The sequence below is a fragment of the Pseudopodoces humilis genome, chromosome 12 (genome assembly GCF_049639895.1).
Source record: "Pseudopodoces humilis isolate 2021_Gansu_Grassland_sample_001 chromosome 12, ASM4963989v1, whole genome shotgun sequence".
NCBI classification, from domain to species: domain Eukaryota; kingdom Metazoa; phylum Chordata; class Aves; order Passeriformes; family Paridae; genus Pseudopodoces; species Pseudopodoces humilis.
Genome location: NC_142211.1, coordinates 16,416,146 through 16,428,209, shown reverse-complemented (window position 1 = coordinate 16,428,209; position 12,064 = coordinate 16,416,146).

Here is a 12,064-nt window from a genome sequence, read left to right as displayed (position 1 = left end):
TACACAACGCCATTGTTTTTCTTCATTCTCGCTGTTCCAGGAGAGTTTCAAGGACACTGTCCTTAGAATTGTCGCCTGGATTGAAAGCTGGGTTGTGCAGACAGGCTTTTACAAAAATATCATACCCTTGTTCTGCTAAAATATTGTCTACAATAAAAGGCATTCTTCAAACCCTGAACCAGCGAAAATTAATCTCGCAGTCGGAAATATGACCACGGAATTAACACGCATGCTCCAGAGACTAAAGTAAAAAATTCACATGCAAAGAAGAATTTGGAAATCTTCATCAAGAACCACCGACGACCCCCAAATTAGAGTGGTGCAAGAGCAAATAGCACCTAGAGCTAATTACCATACAAAGCGAGGCTAGACAGGACTAGGGAATAAATAAGTATTAGGCATTTTATATAATCCTAAATTATAAAGAATAAAAGGAAAACAATCTAAAAGCTAAAATATAATGCATACCTACTTTTCAACTTCCAAGAATTGTAGTCTTTTCTGCCCTTAGTCTCAGCTGCATAATCTCCCACAGTGCCAGGACATCCCCTCTGGCCAGAGCTATTTACGGTGGAAGATTCTTTGGCAGCCACACTGAGGAGGGCAGCCAAGGTCTCAGCATTCAAGATAAGACACAGTGGCCGATGGCCTCCCATCCCCCTGCCTAACACCTGCTGGCGCCCTGTCAGGCCCCGCCAGGCCATGCGGGACGCGGCAGAGAGGGGTCGGCATGCGTCTAGTTACCTCTTCAAGGCCAAAAGCAAGAGATTCCTGAGCTTTGTGCATTTTTACACGTCTCCACAGAAGCATTTCTAGCTTTCTTAGGAGTTTAACAATGTGACAATATCCAAAACTAGACAGCAATTAGTTTTGCTAAGCACGGAGGAAGCTGTTAGAAGCTTGTCTTAGAAAATCACTTCTTCACCAAAAAATCAATTCATACAAAACCAGCACAGCCTTTTAATAAATACCTACCTTATTCCTCTAACTCTGTCTAGCCTCTGTTCCAGGTCAGCCTCTCTAGGCATCAACTCCACCCTTAACAACTCATCAGAAGCTATGTAGATGGTGGTAGAATACATACTTTTGGTTACATCCCACATGGTAACCCAGGACACAGGCTCACTTCAGCTTCCAGTACAGTCAGCTGTTGGGAACCCCCTGACATCCCAGAAATACAGATGGAATCTGCCCCTACATATCTCAGTGGCATCAGGGTACATCATGCACTGATGTCAACTAAAGCCTTATACTCTTGTGAGTCTGATGTGCCAGGCCATCAGATTCACACAGTCTAATAGATCTGATTGTTCCTTTCCTCCACCTGGTTGGAGGCAGAGCTGCTCTAGTCCTGGTCATAGTACTCATTGCTCGCTTTTTGTAAATATGAACTGGAGGTCCCTTCAAGAGGATTAGACATAATATCATCCCTTCTACTCTCCCTGAGGACTTGCCCATGGGAAACTGGAATGGCATTTATCCTTGAATTTACTGTGGTGATTGTTCTTCCTCTCAACTCACATACCTATGCTCCTAGGGCAGAGATGGGTTTTCCATCCCACCTCCTCATGTCCTCTCTGTGGTCTTGCAGGTAAAACCAAAGGTTACCATATGGTGTGGACCCTCTCTCTTGAGCAGGGACTGCTTCCTTTTAATAGCAGAGACTCCACTCAGTACTGATGAGGCATGGAACATTTCCTCTCTAGTTTGCTCAAGTCTTTCAACTCTGTCCACAGCCTTGGACAGTCTTTCCACAGTTGAGGCACAGGTCAATAGGGAGGAAATAAGATGATCTTCATATTGCCGGAGTTCGGGAGTCACCTGAAGCACTGTTCGTTCTCCTTTTTTCATTGACATCAGTGCCAATGAGTTGATGTATGGTGATGGCACACTGTACAAACTTTCACCACATGAATTATGTACACTGGACCTCTGGATCTATGCAGGACTGTTTTTTATTTGATCCCCTATAGAGTACCTCCAGCACAGCTAATTCTCTCAGGTACTGCATACCTTTATGGCATTTCACCTGTTTGGGAGCACTATTAGATCATCCTTGAGAGAATACCTTTCCCTCATGCTTGACAGGAGTAGTGTCCAGAAGCTGAGAGCTTCTGTTCTCTTCCCAATCCCCTTGTCAATGTCCACATCCTGGAACAGGGATCCTGGTTACTTGCCTTCACTATCATCTAGTTTAATATTGTGGGCCGCAATATCCCGACACCAGAGCAGCCAGGTCACTAGGTGCTCACCCAACTGGTAGCTGAAATCTTTTTGCATATCTCACAGCTTGTTCGGGGATAGGGATTGGGTAATTATCTCTGGCCCTGTCTCTTCCTCTGGTTGTGAGGGTCCTCCTTCCTCTTTATCCCTTACTAAGCAAAGAGATTTTGTCTTGGATTTCTTTTTCTGTATAGGTATGACTACTACCAGCATGGGTTGTTCCTCTGGTTCAGTTGCAGTTTGAGTGGCTGTGGTGTCTGTTGGTCTGCTTTCCTCCTCCCTCCCCTGACTTTGCTATCTAGTGAGCAGTGTCCGATAAATAGTAACCAGGGCCCATAGCACTGAGTAATTTTATGCCTCTCTGGAGCTACCACAATATTTTTCTTTCACATATTTAATCACTTTAACAGGGTCCTATAGTTGTTCAGGGGTGAACTTCTGTCCTAGGGTGACTTTATGATACTGGTATCCCCAAACACCTGGTTTATGTTATATATTAACTTCTGCACCATTAAGACTGACTTTGAGAACTAAGGAAGTTAAAACTGCTGGAAGCTGATGGGAGTTTTCTCCTGGCCAATAACTAGCCATTTCTGAGAACTGACAGTGGTTTTAACCATTGAAAAGTGAGATCAACCTGTGAACACCACCTTAAGACCTAAGCCGGGGAATTTCTTGCTCTCTTTGGTTTCCGGCTTTGAAGAGGTAACAGGGCTCCGGTTCAGCCTCCTTCCCCCAGGCTGGACAAGACTGTGGAGAGTGGGGGGGGAAAGCAGGGCAGGGCAGGCCAGGCCAGTTCCTGGCTAGGTTTGCAGTTTCTGCCACTGAACTGAAACCTGACACCATGATGTCACGATCCACAAGGTGGGATTCGTGATGTGGTTCTTTTAGTCGGTCTTAGAGTACAAAAGATTATCAGCAAACCAAGGACTTAAACAACAAAACACACTTTATTGAGTGCTCATCAGCACTAATATGCAGTAGAGGGAAAAGAGGAGAAAGCAAAGCATAAGGAAAAGAGAGTAAGGGAATTATAGCTACCAACATCGAAGTCCACTCAGCCGTCCAACGACGCAGAGTCTTCTGTCCGTTGGGGAGATCTCAAAGGAAGGTAAGTTTGGGGTATAATTTTATAGTCTTGTGCAAAGACAGGGGAGCAGGGCCAAAACCAGAGGAGACTGATGATCATTGTGATGAATTCCATTGCGCGGGGAGCAGGTGTAGAGTACAGAGCGATCCATGTCGTGCAAGCCTTTTGCTCACCAGCAGGAACGAGGGCAATGTGTCGTGGAAAACCCATTGCACAGGGTACCACACACAAGCCTCTGCTCACCAGCAAGAATGAGAGCCATGAGTCATGGAAAACCTGTTGCGCAGGTTACCAAGCCTCTGCTCACCAGCAGGAACGAGAGCAGTGTACCGTGCAACCACCTGCAAACAATCACTTAGCAAACATCCATCTCAGCTAGGCCCAAACCCCCAAACCAAGTCCCTTGTGATAGTCAGGGTCTCAGTCTCTGTCCTTGAGATGGTTGTGAGACAGATGAGGGAATCTTCGGACTGTCTCTTACACATGAACACCTGCAGCTTGAGCAAGACTTTAACTCTTTTACTAACTGGATGAGACTTGCAGATGAATTTTTTTTTCCCAGAGAGAGGGGAAGAGAGAGAGAGAGAGTGATCAACATGTAAGGAGACACCATAAACTATCAGAGGGGGGAGAGAAATAAGGAGATGCTTTAATAAGCTGAAATATTTTTCTGTTAAAGCTATGGAGATGGACAGTTGGACAGTAGTCTTCTCAATAAACCTCCTTTAATTCATGACAGAGTATATTGAGAGGAATGGAGTATTTCCAACTGTGGATTTTAAGCAAATGGTGAAGTAGTTGTGATCCTATGAGATGCTGGAACAGGAAAAGAGAGGTAATAGTTGAAGGTTTGTGGTCTTTAAGAGGCAAAGAGAAAGCTTCTGTTTCCACAGAGGCTCACAAAAACAGATGAAGAGAACTTTTGCTTTTTAATAACTCATCCTTAAAAATGACATCCCTAGATTCATTTGTTGGAGTCTGGAATACAGAGTTTGTGCCCTTGTTTCTGATACTTAGTTATAAGATCTAGAAAAACATTGAATTTCATATAATATGAAATTCATGAGCATGTTTTCATGGTGAAACATGAAAACAAACATTAAAGTTAGATATAAAAAGCTAAAAGAGCGTGTAGATTAGAAAGTTTTTTTAATCAGTGGGTGAAAAAGTTTAGAGAACAGGAGACAAGATGGAGGATTTAGGGTGTTGTCCCTTGTCCCTTCTTCTTTCTTCTTCATGTTTTTCTCCTAGAGGTTTTTGGGTAATAGCAAGTGATTGGATAGAAAATGCTGCAGTGCATCACAGAGGTGATGGGTCTTTGGGTCATTAAGAAAAATAATATATGTGTCTACTGTTAATTGGGTAAAAATAGGTATAAAGATAAAAGGACTGAGTAGTTTGGGGCCATTTTGTGCATCAGACACAAAGTGTGCCACAAGGCCTTGTTTGTACCATCAGAAGAAAGAAATGTACCAGATCGCAAAGATTAACCTTGTATAACCAGCCTGGAGAGACCTATTAAGTTTTGTGATGACCTTTTAATAAACACGAGTGTCATGGAGTTACTTTACCTTTAAGAAAGTTTAAGTTGCTGGGAACTGCCTGGAGTCTTTTCTCCTGACCAATTATCGGTCATTGCTGAGAATTGACAGCAGTTTAGGCCATTGAAAAGTGGGATCAACTTGTGAACCCTACCTTAAAGTGTAAAACCAGAGCTCTCTTGGTTCTCTTTGTTTCCTGGCTGTGAAGGGTGGCGGAGCTCCAGGCCTCCCGTTCCCTGCCCAGGCCATGCGGCCGGGCGGGGACTGGGCTGGGCCCAGCGTCTCCCGGCCGGGAGATGCGGGCCCTGCGGAAGGTTTTCTCCGGGCTCTGGCCGGGCCGGGCCGATCTCTGGCTCGGCTGCAGGTTTTTTGCTGTAACTAAATTCACTAGAAACTGCTGAGTGAAGAAAGAGAGAGGCTCTAGACCTGCAGCGGGCTGGGCGCGGCGACTACACTCTCCAGAGCAGCCATGAGGAACTTTCCATCACAGACGGCTCCAGCTCCTGCACCGGCCAAGGCCACAGAACTACCTACAACAGCCTGGGCAAGATTTTAACTCTTTCATTACCCAGATGAGACTTGCGGATTAATCTTTTTATCCAGACAGAGAAAAAGAGAGTGATCAACATGAAAAGAGACTTTATAAACTACCAGTGACAGGAAAGAAAAGAAGCTTCAGAAAAGGTAGAGAATTAAGAAGATGCTTTAATTAAGCTGAAATATCTTTCTGTTAAAACTATGGAAATGGACAATAAGGTCTTGAAAACACTCCTTTAATTCATGACAGTAAATAGGGAGGAATAGAGTGTTCAAAGTGTAAATTTTGAGTAAAAAAGTAGAGTAATTATGGTACAGTGAAGTGCTGGAAGATTTGAAGCCTTGAGAGGCAACGAGAAAACTGTTTTCTAGTGAAGCTCACAGAAACAGATGAAGAAGACTTTTTGCCTTTGAATAACTTAGCCTTAAAAATCCCATCCCTAGACTCATGGCCCATACACACTTGAGAGTGATGTGAAAATGGGAGGAGTGGGCTCTAATAACAGCAGCTCTGGGCAGCTAACATTAGAGCAATGGAAAACTATAACAAAAATAGTTTTTCTTGTGAGAAACTCCATAAATTAACAGGAAGAAACTTCTGTTTCTCTATAAAGACTGGTGAAAAGACTGTAGCAAGAATTGGGACTGTTTTAACCATCAAAGTTCCAAAGTTTTTGTCTCTTTTGTCATGTGAACAAGGGAATAGTGGGTAGACAGGGGATGAAAAGGTTTTTCTGGAAGTTTATTCTGGTGTTCTTATTGTAGCTTGTCAATAAGCTTTCTTTTTTTTCCTTTTAAGTTTTATGACTGTTTTGCTCTTGTTCTAATCCATATCTCACAGCAAGAAATAAGTAATTTTCTTAGTTATTGGTTTAAAACCACGACAACGAGAAACAAGATTCTAACGAGCTCGGGAGTTTTCTTCGAATCAGAAGAACTGAGATAAGCAGGACTCCCCACGAGGGAGGATCCCAAAAGAATTCAGTCCAAAGGAGGCTGAGAAATCCAAGAATATAAAGAAAAATACAAAAGAGATAGAGCAGAAAAAGAGAGACAGAAAAAGGACTTTTTAGAGAAAAGTTACATCATTGACCCATAACACCTCAGAGTGATGTGAAATGGGAGGAAAGAACTGATGGCAGAATTTCCAGGCAGCTGGCATCAGAGAAATAGTAAGCCATGAAGAAAATAGTTTTCTTGTGAAAAACTCCATAGATTAACAGAAGATTTCTTTTTCTCTACAAAGACGGATGAAAGGACTATAGCAAAAATTGGGACTGTTTTAACCACCGAAGCTTTTTTTGTCTCTATGTTGTCATGTGAACAAGGGAATGGTTGGGTAGTTGGGGGAAAAAAGAGTTTCTGGAGGTTTCATTCTGGTTTCTTATTCTTGTAGTTTTTGTTAATAAACTTTCTTTGTTCCTTTTAAGTTTTAAGCCTGTTTTGCTCTTGTTCTAATCCATATCTCACAGCAAGAAATGAGTAAGTTTTCTAGTAATTTTTTTTAGTTACTGCTTTAAAACCATGACAACTTCCAAACCATTTTTTAGAGACTGGAAAAACTGATGTCTCAAGACTGTAACTTTTTTCACTGCTTTATTGCTGCACTTTTCGGTCTCTTCTGAGCTGAGCTCCTTTGGGATATCCCTCACGGGGAGCTCCTCTTATCTTAGTTCTCCAGGTCAGGAAGAAAACTCCAAAGCTCGTCAGGATCTTATTTCTCATGTTTATTAGGATGTTATCAAGAGACTTGGCAGGTCTTCCCCAGACCTTTTTGCACAAGTTCAGCCCACCATTGCATGGCTCACTTCAGCTTGATAAGCACAAAATGGCCCCGAACTATGCAGTTTCTTTATACTTATTCTTACCCAATTAACAATAGACATGTATATTATTTTTCTTAGTGATCCAATGACTCAACACCTGTGTGCTGCACTGTGGCATTTTCTATCCAATCACTTATTACCCAAAAACCTCTAGAAGAAGAAGATGAAGAAGAAAGAAGAAGGAAAAATCACCCTAAATCCTCTGTCTTGTCTTCTGCTCTCTAAACTAGTTTAAACTCTAAACTTTAACTTTTTTACCCAGTGACTTAAGAAAACTCTCTAATCTACACACTTACACTTTTAGCTTTTATTTAACAATTGTTTTCATGTAACACCATGAAAGCATGCCCATAAATTTCATGTTATATGAAATTCAGTGTTTTCTTGGATGTCAGAGCTAGGTATTAGAGACAAGGGCACACTCTGTGCCTCAGACTCCAACAAAGTCTTTTTGGGATGCCTGTATGTTGGAGGGGGCAGGTCAGGCCATGCTCTGGTGAGACAGTGCCCTGCACCACACCCCTCAGCCCTAGAGCATCTAGTGTCTATCAATGATTTTCACACCAGAGGCAGGGCTCCACTCTGCCTAACCCAGCTCCTGAGTGGCCAAGTGAACGGAAGACCCACCTGGAGGTTGGGCTCACAAAGGCCCAGAGGTATTTAAAGTTGAGCGTGAGGCCAGCACATCTTGACCCTACCGTGTTCTTAGAGTTTCTGTCTGGACACTGCAGGAACCCAGGACTTGGTAGCTATATGTGTGCTTTTCTATATCCTTTTTGTCTTTCTCTCTTTCTTCTTATTCCAATTCCCTCTTCTTGGAACATTCTGTGTAACAACATCAAACAGGTTTAAAGTTTGCTAAGTTGAATGGGCTAAGTAAACTCTGTGAGAAGTGTTTTATGCTGACTGGATATTGTACTAAATCTTTTGCCAAAGTTCCTTGATTTTCTTTATTTTGCCAGTAAAGTAATTTTGACCTCTTGAGAATATCTGGTCAGTATTTCTCCTGTATGTCTAACCCAGAATACAGGAAAGTCTTTACATTTAAATGTTGAGGCTGTATACCAGTTGGGAAGTCCTCCAAATAATGGACTGTGTCCTCCCACATTCCATGGCACTCATGACTATCCACCCTTGAGGAAGATCTCTAGATGACCTTCCTAGAAATCTTTCTTGACTCTAAACATGATGCAGACCATACTAAGGAGACCTGGCAGATTTAGCAAGACCATGCTTTCCTTAACATCCAAAAGGAATTCAAAATTCTCAAAAGGTGGTGTAACAGGCCTGAAGGAAGAAAAGGGTATGAAAAACTGGGGAAAATCATCCTCTCCTGTTCCCCCCAGGGGATGGATCTGATTGTCAATGGACTCCCAAAGGTAGGGCCTAAGGTAAGGGTAGGAGACCAGCACTGAATACACATCGCAAATGACCCTCTTTGCCCTTTATGTTATCATGTCATAAACTTATATCCCACAGTAAAGCATCAAAACAATCCTGATCCCCTTCCCTGCTCTTAAAAAGAACATCACAAGGAGCACATATGGGAATATATACAGGATTATCACATCCACATAGACCAAGCAACATTGTGCCCAGTGGCTCCATACCTAATATAACAAATCTTTAGATCAAATTTGTTTCCAACACACTCTGGACAGATCTGTTATCTCAACTCTTCATGCCTTACATTGGGTGCCAAATAAGGCTGTCTTGGTTTAGGAATGATACTCCCCCAATTTAGTGCTCCCACTGAGGCTCCCCAAACCATGCTGCCACTCGCTCTCCCCCCTTCCCCTCCCCCTCCCTCTTATGCCGGGATCGTATCTCAACCTGTGATTGTGGACCTGATTTTCTCTGAGTCTGAGGGAATTGCAGGCTGTCAGTGGCAGATCTGTTCCCAAGGGGAAGTTTCTTGGGAGATCTTGCACTCAAGGACAACATTTGTAAACCATCTTGCTTTCTCAAAACAGTTCTGCATAACTGTAGATAGTGTGATTTTCTTGTCCCACCAAAGGGACAAGAGGTGATGTTCCCTTTACCAATCATGTTAAACCTGTAGCGTAAGACCCTATAAAAGCTGAAAACTTCGGAGAATAAAGGCCCCTTTTCCTAACAACTCGTGGTGTGTGCTGTGAACCCACATTGATACGTGTCCAACAGCAACATGTGATCTTCATCTTTTGTGCTTTCAATTGAAGAAGGAGGGGGATCAAGTGTTAGCAGCATGGTTTTAGCAGGACTACTAAACTGGAGAATACCATTCCTAAACCACGACAGATGAATATAGGGATTTTGTCAGAGTATGCAGAAATGCAACAAGGAAAGCCAAGGCCCATTTGGAATTAAACCTGTCTAAGGATGTCAAGGATAACAAGAAGGACTTCTTCAAGTACATCAATGACAAGGACTACTAGAGAAAATGTGGGGCCACTACTGAATGGAACAGGGACCTATGGATGCTAAATGCAAGCAGCAAGCAGGGAGCACAGTGTCTGTGGAAAAGCAAGCCACAACTTTCTCAGACTAGCCTGAGAAAGCAACCTGTGAATTAATAAGAAGGAATCAAAACAATACTTAGAAATAGAAGACAGCCTTGCAGGTGTTGTTTGTCAGTTTCTTGTTTTCTTGCAAGAGAAGGTCGAGGGGTGGTGTACCCCACTGACCAGTGATGGGGATGTGTTAGTTCACTGACCAATAAGGGTTTTACCTTTCCGGACCTTCGCGTATTTGTCTATGAAAGAAGATCTGGGGTAAGAAACCTTGCTCTCCTGTTCAACTCACAAGAGAGTCCGTGTTGTGCTTCTCACTGTTCCAAATATAGTGCGACACCTGGTGGACCTCCACGTTCATTGCAGCCGTGACTGAAAACGTGCCACCCTCTTCCTCCTGAGAGAGGGAAGCAAATATCTCCCGTGCTCTCCTGGAGGGAGCTGGTCTTTTAGACCACGGGATAGCGGGCCCTGCCAGTGAGTGGGCCTGGAACAGCTTATCTCGATGTAGCTAGAGCTTGAAGTCCCGGGTTAAGCCACTGCGTTTACATAATTGCATTTGTGGGCCGTCGAGATAGACGGTTCCCACGATGGGGAACCAATGTTCAACTGAGGATCAACTTGTCCTTTTTGCATGGCAGGACTCCTTGCCACGCATGGGACTCAATGATTCAGAGGATTCCATGCGTGCTTTGTTCCAGTGGGCAAAAGCACAGGGTTTTAGAGTAACCACCAAAAATGCCTTTGATCCCGATGTCTGGCTGTCAGTGAGAGACCATATATGGTTTGAGTTAACTGAAGGATATACCAGCATGTGTAGCCTGGCGACCACCTGGGGCGCACTCTTTAAAGCGTTATAGTGGTGCAAGTCTGGGGACAATGATGAGGGGATTGAGGATTCTGATGCAGGAGATGCCTCTTCTGTATAGAATGAGAGACTGGAGGATGGGACGAGGGAGGAGCAAAGTAGCATTTCCTTGGCTCTGCCCAGACCCTCGGGGGACTTTGGACTTGGGCGGAAAAAATATCTCTCGCTGTCATGAATAAAATCTCTGAAGAAATCCACCCCGGTTAAAATACTGTGTTTAATTATGTGCAGTTAATGTTCTTATCCCATTTGTAAACCTTGTTTGTTGTAACCCTTGTTTACTCTGATAGTTATTAGTAATGTTAATTACTTACCTGTTTTTGAAGTGTTTTAAGAGTTCTTATGAGACATTCCTTTATCCCTGACTTCCCTGCCACACTGTAACAAAAGCAACCCCTTAAGGAGCTATGCCACGGAACAAAGCAACTCCCAGGGAGCTGTGCAACCGAATAATATGCAAACTAAGGCATGCAAGACACCAAAACAACGAGCTAACAAAAGAATAAAAGAACAAAGAAACATTCTAGCAAGCTATGATGAAAGATCATCTTCCTGCATCACCTAAGCCTTCTTAGAAACCATCTTCCTGCATCAGCATGACCTCAAGACAACTGGAAAGGACTGACCACCCTAGACAATGAGCCAGAATGAGAGGCCTCCTGGTTACTTCCACGAGGACAGAAGCCCCAGCTCTGCAGTGTGTGCTGCAAAGCTGAATTGTGCCTCCTCCTTGGAGCTGCCAGTGTGGGAGCAGCCATGGTGCAAGCAACCCCTCGGGCCCCTGTTACCGCTGAAGATGAATAGATCACGCGGACACAGGTCGAGGTGTGGTGAAAAGAAAAGCAGAGTTTATTTTTCCTCCCAGGATTTATAGGCTTGTGACCACGGCCAGGGATTGGATGGTCAGGATAACACTTTCTCACTGCACTGGACATGAGAGATGCCCATCACAAGACGTGTAACAGAAAGAATGTACACATATCTATGTTTACAGTTACTGTCCTGGGAAAGTCCTTAGAAAACTATGTTAGCAAGCTCAAAAGCTGAGTTTTCAGGGCGACAGGCCCCCACCCCAAGAGCTGAATCCTAATAAAGGCATAAAACAGGAGTCTGTCTCCTAGCCAATTTCTTTCATCGCCATGGGACTCTGTGCCTCCAAAATATCCCCCTCCCCAAGATTCCGTAAGGCCAAAGTATCCGTCAACCGTGGAACTGATCACGCAAGCTCCACCAACAGAGAGGCCATGGGGAAGTAGCAACTGCTTGCCTCTGCCTGCGCCCTCCACAGTGCCATCCTCGGCACCGTGAGCAGCTGCGTATCACTCTGTTGGGAACGGCGAGAAGAACGACACAGACTCTCTTGTGAGTTGAACAGGAGAGTTCCTTCCAGGTTTATTACCTCAGATCTTCTTTCATAGACAGATATGTGAAAGTACAGGAAAGTAAAACTCTTATTGGTTAGTGAACTAACACATCACCATCATTAG